Source organism: Dreissena polymorpha, chromosome 7, assembly GCF_020536995.1.
Source record: "Dreissena polymorpha isolate Duluth1 chromosome 7, UMN_Dpol_1.0, whole genome shotgun sequence".
NCBI classification, from domain to species: Eukaryota; Metazoa; Mollusca; class Bivalvia; order Myida; family Dreissenidae; genus Dreissena; species Dreissena polymorpha.
Genome location: NC_068361.1, coordinates 34948309 through 34959393, shown reverse-complemented (window position 1 = coordinate 34959393; position 11085 = coordinate 34948309).

Below are 11085 nucleotides of genomic sequence, written 5' to 3'. Positions count from 1 at the left end.
AAATACCATTTTGATCGGTATCATTTCAATAAAACTACAATTTCCTAGATAAAATAGGTTTTGCTGATAAACAGTTGGATTTTTCCTAGGTTCATCCTGGATACGCCTATTGCAGTTTTCCAATACACTTTGGTGGTTCAATGCAATAAAGGAACTATATACAAACCCCATAACATAAATATAAACATTATTCATAAATAGTTTTAGTCTCAAGACTACTTGTATACCATTTCGCGCCTCTGACGAATTCGCCCATATTGCATTCTTTGCAAATGCTTACAAAAACGATATGACGGAACAAGTTGAAACTTAGTCTTTTGTTTTCTTTTTTAATTGATTGTAGTTGTTATCCAAGTAATTATTGATGCACGAAAGTCGTCTTCTTACACCAACAATGCCCCTTCGCGCTTGTATATTTTTGGAAGCTCGTTTCCACAAGAATTCGAATGTTCTAATCGAAATTATTGATTAGAATATTCGGCTGATTTTTGAGATAAGGCGATCCAATATTCCTTTCTTACAAACTATTGATCGAGTCTAAGTAAAGTCTCACATAGGTTTGCAAGCAATAATGATATATACAACCGAGGCAGATGGGGAATGAATGATAAATAAAAGTCAAAACTAAGAATATTAAAACCATATCAATATGTACTGACACATAGTATAAATATGAAGATACTGCAAAGTTTTATCAAGATTTCATTAGCTATTTTTTTTTGATACACACGTCTACAATTTATGGATATGACGCTTATTACTTTCATGGGCACCCTTGACGATTTGTCATTAGGACTTTTTGTAAACATTATAATATCGCTAAGGAATAAACAAAAGATGACACTGGTAACACATACAAACTGGTCTTAACTAACAGCGGATGCCAAATGTATCGCTCTTAGCTTTAATGTAGAACATCAGAGTTGTTATGGCTATAATAGTCATCCGTATGTACACATCTTGCATTTGTAAGGTAGGTGTAGACATGAGAAGTATGACCAAAGAATCCAAATCAAAAGCAGGTCGAGATGAATGGTTAAGTAATCCCAATAGCAAACTGAAAGGGCATTTAATGTAGTTAATCTATTACGCATGCGTACAAAACAAAAGATCGACCGAAAACAAAGCTGCTTTGGAATAAAACCAAGGACTATAATTGCTTAGTTGTTGACATAATTTTGTAACCGATATGATATTTGCAGATGTCCTTGGATCTTTAAGGTTCTAAAGAGGGCCAGTTCAAAGAGCACGAATCATGCGACTGATGTGTCATGTGGAATCGGAGTGGTGGCTTCAAAATAGGCTGAGGTCAAGCAAACAAAATACGATATCATATAGAAAGATATCAATTACAAAAGATCCTCTCCGATTTTATAGTCTCTCTATTTTTCACATGTGTGGCTAGCTTAGTGGATCACCAGTTTGATAAACAACGAATAAATAAATGCCACTCTTTAATCAGTGTATATGGCCTTATAAATACATTTATTGTTATTCCCCGAAATTGTTTCGTAGCGAGAACGGGAAGTTACAGTCCTTCTCTTTTCCAAATGATCTTGTTGATGATGACTTAATCACAATTCCAGTACTTTAAAAAAATTTGAGCACTTTCTTCCAAAATAACATTTATGATCGCAAAACATGTAAGTTGTGAAATTCCTGCGCTTTTTATATTGTTGTAAAACAGTTGTATCGACTTTTGGATGTAAACATCCAACTGCATCTGTCAACGCCTTAGAAAGGCCGAAGCAAACCTAAGTTGGTCGAACTTCAACTAACTTAATCCCACAATTTATCGTAAAAAGAACTGTACATAGACATAAAAAAAGATTATTTTAATTAAAAAAGAAGTAGCATTATGATCAAGATATCAAAATTTTGCGTTATAATTATGTATACTTAAAGTACTGAATGGTTTTATGTGTCCGTGACAATAGGCGGTCTGTAAATGACGAATCTCAACTTAACCGGGTTCAAAACTCAGCTTATTTGCTTACAAGATATTATCCTACACACCAAGCTTTTTACTTATCTAACTTAATTGTGTTCATAATATATAATATCTATTGAGCGCATTTCATTCATTCATTCATTCACTCATGAATGTTACTTAAATGCACACCTTGCTAGCAAGGAATTTTAAAGTTAATTTAATATATTAGCAAAACGATAAAAAAAATCTAGTTCCTTTAAAAAAAATGTTATGGTTAAGCTTTGCATATACATGTGTGACTTCTATAGAATAACGTCTTAGTCGTCCTTATTTTATACGACTGATAGAAAATGAGCGTTATACTGTCACCTAATCGAATAGCAACACAATATTTGAATATTTTTTATTATTCCAATATTCAAACATTCTAAAATTCTCAAATAAAATTCTCAACCAAACCGCATATATAAACGATTTGCTTTTCAATATTTCAATCGGCGCAATGTAAAGCAAGTACCATTTATCAGCCATAGGTGCTTAAATTGACATTGGCAACGCACTCAATCCAATTTTGGCACATAATTAATAGTTGGACAAGGCTTCATCGCAACTGACACAACAAACGCAGACAAAATGTAGTAAAACTGGGACACCGCTTTGCAAAGAATTGATGAGAAAAACAGACTGTGAGCATAACACTTTGCCAATAGTAATTAACCAAACATTTAAGTGCAAAACATATTACATTTCACAGCTATTCAAATCAAATCAAAAGAGAGGACTAAAGGAGTTTTTTTTTGTAAACAGACCTTGCATAATCCTATAATTACCGTTTACTTATCCAAACAAGTCGTAAAGAACCATAACGTCGTTGATGACTGAGGCATTTTTATGCGATTTTTAGTACTTGAGAGGCTCTTTGTAATCTAAACTGTTTCGCGTGAGATACTATTTTGCTTGCTTATTCATTTTCGGTTGATTTTCTGGACCAAAACCGCACAAGACGTATATAATTCGGACAGCACCCGCGTGTATCAATATAGAAAAGTAATGAGTGAAATTGATAAGCTGTCAAATTGCATAATTTGAAAGTTCAGCACAAATAGCGGCAAATGTCGAAACACAACATTCAGATGGCTCTAATATAATTAGTTTTTGTTCAAGTAAATATAATTTAAAAACGATTGAGCCCATGCTTTTATTTAGTAAGTTGTCGACTATTTATTTATAAATAGTCGACAACTTACAAAATTAGTAAGTTGTCGACTATTTATTTATAAATAGTCGACAACTTACAAAATACGAGCATGGACTCAATCGTTTTGTAAATTGGCACATCTGAAATATTGGCATTGCTTTTTGAAGTTTCGCTTAATTGACCTAAAAGGCAGAAGCTTGATCAAGATCGGTAAGTAAGGCGGCCCATTATTGACATAAGACATGCGAACTACGTCATTTTTTTACTTGACAGATACACGATTTGTGTTACTTTTCGAATATTGGCTGACAATACTACTAGTCTTTGTTTACGGGTCAGTAGTTACGCCTTTGTTGGACCCTTCAAATTCTCTTAAACTATTCGTTACAGAAATCGTAAAACAAAACTTATCTGCAAATGACAAATAGACACAATTTGACGGATACCGCCCTTTGCAATTGTACCAATTTCGCTCAAGCATTTACAGCTTTAAAAATAAGTTTAAGTATCTTGCCATTTAGTCAAAGCTCTTTTTGCAGTTTTCTTGCTTGATTTACCATATATAATAATTATTTAAAAATTTTAAGTAAGTCGAATTGTATATAATTATTATTTAGCTACTATGTCGTGTAAGATTTTTGACAGATATGATTGTGGTATTTTTGTACTGTTCTTTTAATTGCTATTGCTACATGCGTGTAATTATATTATTAATCGATAAATTAATATATATAAATTAAAAAAAACACACTAACACTAAAATTATTTTAAAGTTAATTTTGTCAATAAGTTCAATTCAATGTTTAGAAATCTCTATAGTTCATCCAATTGAAGTGTTATCCAATTGCCAATGATACACAATGCTACTTGGGTCTCACCAGATTTGTCCATTGAGAACCAGATCGACAACCTGTGCATCGTTAAGACGTTTCGTCGCTATTCGCATAATATTCGCGTCATGCGAAGAAAAGACGTTGTTTCGGACCATAATGTCCTTGTTGCCCGATTGACACGCTGAAGAAGAGTTGAAAGACACCTGGAAACAATTAAGGTTTAAGGTTACTCTCTCCAACATGTTCCATGCCCTAAAGGATCAGTTTGAAGAATCGGGCATAATTGGCAGAAATTGAGAGAGGCAGTGATCTCAAAATACCAAGAAGTACTGGGATCCACATCGTACACATACAAGGAGTGGATACCAGCAAAACTGTTACAGAAAGTTAAAAAAAAAACATCAGAACACAGCTAACCTCCAATAAAAATACACAGATGCCCAGAGGAACGCCAAGTGAAGTATAAGAGCGATAGACTTTGCTGAGAGGTTTTAGCAGGAACAAGAACGCCCGTTCAGTATCAAACAACTGGTCGAATTACCCCAACATAATTTGAACAAACGATCCTACCTCCAGGTGTGTGTTTGGATCCAGCAATGACAGACCAGTGCTTTTTTCAAACTGATCGAAAGGAGTCGTTTAGACCTGTGTGGATTTTATTGTAGCTGAAAGAATCGCTAATATTTGTCGATAGTGTTATCGATTAATGCGCTAAGTGTTCGTTTTGCAGCAGTGAGCATCGAATATGCATCGAAATCGATGAACACCATTACACATTGTCTTTAACCTTCATAATTCCCTGTATCTATGCGTAAGTGTAATGTGTCATAATTAAAAATATACAACAAAACAATGGTCATTTCGCACAGCAAGATGTATGTATATTAATGTTCACCAAACTTAGGAAAGGCGCCTTTGTGCATTACTGGTGTAAAAAAATGCCGTATACAACTTGCATTGATATTCATGTCTATACCATATATATAAAGTGAACCTTTTGATTTTTTTGACTAAGTTTAGTAGTGAGTGTAATTTGTTTAAAGTGGCACTGAATTTACGTTTGCAAAATGGAGTCATTCAAGGTCACACATAGAGACAAGAAGGGTGGGAAACATGTAGGGCCCTCCGGTAAAACAATTTTAAATACTGGTTGTGACTGACAGCCAGATTTGAAACGAGTAAACGATCGCGTCAAAACGATGATAGATTTCTTGAAGGTACAAGTAGAAACAATAATGACATACAATCTTGTTTAATAGACGATTCCAAGCCAATGTCCTTTAAAAAGGTATCACAACAAAGCTTTGATATTCTGCCGTTTAAAAATTATTGCGGCTTTTTAATAAGCTGCACACTATTGATCTGAATTTAATAAGGTGCACAATATTTATCTGAATGTTGTTATGCCTAATAAAAAGCCCCAGAAGTGTTCAAGCCCCGTGTAGATAACCATGAAGAAGCAACATGGTAACATGGTACTTAAAGTGAAAAAAAATGTATCATTTTTTATCGCTATTATATTTGACTTGTGTTATGATGCGAATATTTGTGTGCACTGAAATGTTAAATGAAAAGGGATAATTCAGAGCCAAGTATGAGGTTATGGTCTCTGGTATTGCTTTATTGTTTATATTACAATTATATTACAATTATGTGATGTGAATATTAATTTTCACATGTGTTTTATGTGATTAATTAAAGGTAAAGTTCGGCGTGTTCATGGGTTTATATCTTAAATGTTTTGAATTGACCTTTCCAAGACAATTGTTCAAGCAGTAATCATTAGTTCATGTTTAATGTTGATTTTTATGATTTGTTATGTATTGTAAAGACGACCTTCTTTGAATGTACTCCTTTCGCAAAGTTCAAACACACATGGAATCTTGAAGAAGGAAATAATCCGATTGACTATCTGTGATGATCACCAAACCACTAACTAAGCAACGTGTGATCAAAATTGTGTGAATAAAATGTATTGCTAAAACATGGGCTTGTCAAGATTCTAGTAACTAAGTAACATGCTTGGTAATGAGCAAGGTACAATGTAACTGAATATGTATGCGTGTTACATGTTATTTTCTATTTCTATGTTAAGCGTATCGATAATACATACACACAGTAAAGGATTATTACATATTATCAACATAAATTATCGAAACAAAGTTAACGACAAAAGAGACTTTTGTATTAGACATCTACATTATTTAATGCTGTTATGAAGTTTAGAGTGCCAAATGATAATGCTATATGTCGTATACCACTGTTAACGTCAATATGCAACACATTATAAAGCACAACAAAACTTGAACGCACTTAACTTAATAAATTGAAAGCTGCTACACTGACGCACCTTAATATATTTTTGGACATTACCGGAGTAATTGCCATTTTAAGACACACACACACAATACAATTTCTATTTTTGTACAAAGCGTATTTCGAACATAATTTCTAAAGGGGAATGTGTGCCTTGAGTACTCGTGTCTAGTTTTTTGTTTCAGGTGTCCGTGGCGGAGTGGAAATGATGTCTTCCTAGCGATCGGGAGGTCACGGGTTCGATCCTCACGCTGGGAGCGTTCTTAACGAACATTCGGCCGAGAAGCCACATATATTGATAAATGTATTGCGCATGCATAATAAAATCAAAAATAGCGTGTTTGTTTTGCTTTCATTGTTTGCAGTGTTAAACAGTATTTTAGTCATATTAAAAAGGAAGTTCAAAAGAAAAAGCTCATAAATGTCGTTCAACGATGAAGTATTTCTGAACATACTGAACAAGTAACCTGTGTAAGAATAGCAATTTAAAGACCTGATGGCCGAACTATTAAGGCGATGTCCACTTTAAAAGACGGAGGTTTGAATCCCGATGGAACGTTTTTGTAATTGTGGTTGACTTAAGATCTACGATCGCGATGGTAATCAAGTATCCTACACAGACAGACAGACAGACAGACAGACAGACAGACAGACAGACAGACAGACAGACAGACAGACAGACAGACAGACAGGCAGGCAGTCAGACAGACAGACAGACAGACAAACAGACAGACAGACAGACAGACAGACAGACAGACAGACAGACAGACATACAGACAGACAGACAGACAGACAGACAGACAGACGGACGGACGGACGGACGGACGGACGGGCGGGCAGGCAGGCAGGTAGACAGAAACACACACACACACAGAAAGACACACAAAAACACACAAGACACTCAGACGGAACCACAGACACACAGACAGACGCACCGACAGAAAAACGCACCGACAGACAGATAGAAACACAGACACAAAGACACACAAACACACAGAGACAGAAACACAGAGGGACAGACAGAGAAAGACACAGAGACACACAGACACACAGACACACAAAAGATACAATAACACAGACAAAAATAACAAACAAACGATTAGTCAGATGGACAACAAACACACAGACAGTCAGACACACAGACAGACAGACATACACACAGACAGACTGACAGACAAAAACAACATCAAGTAAACAAGGAAGTAAACACGCCCGAAAGCAAGCACACACGCACACTTCAACCGACACACAAGATTAACGATTAGTACTCATTAGCCAAACTAATTATCAATGTAGGACAACTATTTAACTCATTTATCTACAAGATGATTACATTCATAAGTGTTCAACGTCATCGCAACGTCATTACTGTTTATTAACAAACTTCATTTTTGTTTTGTTTAGTACAGCGTACGGTAAAATTTACGGATCTCCTAACCACCTTTCATAAAAGACCTTAATCGTAGGTGTCTGTTTTCTGCGTGTAAGATACTGTCTGATACAGAGTAACATGTTTGCAAAGTTATATATATGACAAACCGTTCTTTGCATTTGCTCTTCTTTTGGTGATCAATTATCATTTAAAAAGTTCTGTCTTTTTGCAGGTCAGCTACTTTTACTGATCAATTATAATTTTGAAATATTAGTTTACATAAATGTATAGAAGCAATAAAAATGCAAAGGACAAAGTTTTGTCGGTATGCGATTTGCAAACAGGCCTTCTGATTTCTGGTACGCATAATAAAATCGATTTTGAAAGGTCGTTGCGTAACAACCTGGGGGCCGTTTCATAGACGATCGTGCGACAATTTTAACTTACGAGAGAATTTTGTAATCTTAATAAGTGGAAGAACTAGCTCGCCATGCTCGTCAAATATACACGGCGCTTGAGATGCCAATGTAATTAATTAAGTACTGAAAATTTACAATCATATGATATGGACTTAAGCAATTATTTATCTTTGAAAAATGCATCGTATCGTAAATGTGTACTACGATGTTTATTGAAACGGTCCACCGAACTATAAACTAATCAAAGACAGTATTGTCAGCAAATGGCAAGACACGACACGACTGTGTTGAGGTACATGTTTCAGATCGCATGTGTTATGGCGATAATGGTCCGCCTTATTTCTAAACCTGTGTCGCGCTTCATCTTACCTAACCCAAAAACGAAGTGAACCAAAGTATTTTTGAAGGCCTAATTTTAAGACATTGGAGTGCATGTTCTATTCTGTTAGCTGTGCACAATTTGTATATACGATTTCAAAAAAACTTATGATACAGCCAAATAGATTTTGTTTTTTCAACCTTGGCCGCTTTATGTGCGGAACTTTTAAATTTGGCATGCTTTTTGACAATCTGCACAATCTTTGCACTAATTTCTAGTCTATTCTAAGTTGACACGAATCATATTTTTTATGTTCTTGTCTTATACGGTCTATGTTCAGACTATCAAATTACGTTTAAAAAAAACAAGAAAAAGAGACCTAGTGCAAAACAGTATATACTGCAATTTATACATTTCAAACGATCCTCTCCATTGTTTTACGCTTACTCCCAAAGCAACACTTCTCCAGTCATCAGCGATGCTAAATTAACATATCCATGTTGTATTATGGGAAATTTTGTAGCCAATAGCAGTTAACCAGTACTACATCTGAACCTGCGCTGACAGGTCTCTGCTGTACCAACTAAACGATACTATGGATAATTAAACGGCACTGTCAGGGTTATGGAAGACCTATTATTAAGTAAAATTCATGTATTCCTTTATTGGATTTGGTTTGAATGGCTGTCAAATTTAATATGTTTTGCACTTAAATGTTTTGAGAATATCTATAAACATTTACTCCTTTATAGTTCAATTGGGTGGCAATATATTTTGCCAAAGTCATTCCGTCCGTCTATTTCTCCGTCTATTCGTCTATGTTTACATGTGCCCACCAGTGATCACCAGTCCGTCCGTCTGAAAAAAACTGTTATACAGAAAGCATATATTGAGATTAAACGTCAAAAATATGATTGACATTGTGCGGATTATGCAAAACATGTTAAATATCCACAGGGGTCGGGGGTCTGGTCACTGTTGCAAATACGTCTATATATTTGAATGTTACGCCTCTTAAAATACTTCAGATATCGTAAAAGTCCACATATTGGAAAAAATGTCACATAATCACACGTTTTATAGTTCACTTCCATTTCGTAATAGCTATTGATCAATGAACATGATTCTTTAAAGCCCTGTTATTTGCTGTTATCTAATCGTTCTCCACATAAACTAAGCTGCTTTAATTCTTTATATAATTCAATGTGTAAAATGGTGTTAAAAAGAATGCACTTTTATCAATTTACTATACATTAGTTTGCAAAAGTTTCTTAAAGTTAAAGGGATCTTTTCACGCTTTGGTAAATTGGCAATATTGAAAAAGTTGTTTCAGATTCGCAAATTTTCGTTTTAGTTATGATATTTGTGAGGAAACAGTAATACTGAACATTTACCATGGTCTAATATAGCCATTATATGCATCTTTTGACGATTTTAAAACCTAAAAATTATAAAGCGTTGCAACGCGAAACGATTGAATAATTTGGAGAGTTCTGTTTTTGTCGTTAAATTTTGTGAAACTACGAAGATTGCTTATATAAGGTTTGAAATACGTTCAGTATGTGTACACGGCGGAATAGCTCAGTAGGATAAAGCGTTTTTACTTCAGGACTCTGGCAGGACTCCAGGGGTCACTGGTTCGAAACCTGGTCCGGGCAATGTTCTTTTCCTTTTTTTATTTTATTCTTGATTTTTTACTGGAGCTTTTACGATCTAATCTTTACATTTATCGATATAAAGCATTTAATGAATAAGTTAAAAAATGCCAAAATCTGTGGTATTCACAATCAATAATAGATAAATGTTTCTCGATAAAACAAAAATTACAAATTCTTAAATTATATTCAAGATGCAACAGCCCACCAATTTAAATAGTTAATTTGTGATTGGAGCATCTAAACTTGGAAAAGGCTATCTGATATTTTAGCGGAATTTCCAACTGCAAATATCTTTCGGTGTTAAGTAGAGATTTATAGTTCTTATAATGGTTACCTCTAGATGCATTGTTTATGTCACTTAATATTTTGTGTGACGCAATTAATTATACACTGACGAAAAGTACACACTAATAAGTCTACGTTGTCAATATCCTGAGAGATTCAAACGAATCCGAAACCATATCTAAATATTAAAGATTTTACATGTGTTGCCCAGCAAGTACGCCCGGCGTTATCTATTGATATTAACATATTATAGCATTGTTAAGGAAATCTGTTATTAGGCATCATTAACCAATCGTTTACACCAATATTTAATACAATTAACAAAATATGTAACAGATAATGGTAGTCGGCCACATTCGCCAAGGGCGATACATGTATTAGTATTTTTCCTTATATGCAAAATGCGTTTACAAAATTTATTTTGGACAGTTTCAATGGAATTTACATATTCATTTCCCATATATGTGAGCCATACCACAATATTGGCTTTACCGTGCTATCAAAAAGTAAAAAGAGTTCTTTAATAGACAAGCCTCGCCGTTATATTATTCTAAGCCTCGCCTGATATAGTACAAAACGATGGGACAGTAATCTGTTATTCTCTATTAGCCGCGTTCTGAGAAAACTGTGCTTAATGCATGTGCGTAAAGTGTCGTCCCTGATTAGCCTGTGCAACAGGCTAATCAGGGACGACACTTTTCGCCTTAACAAGAATTTCGGTAAGATGGGACTTCCTTTTAACGAAAAATACC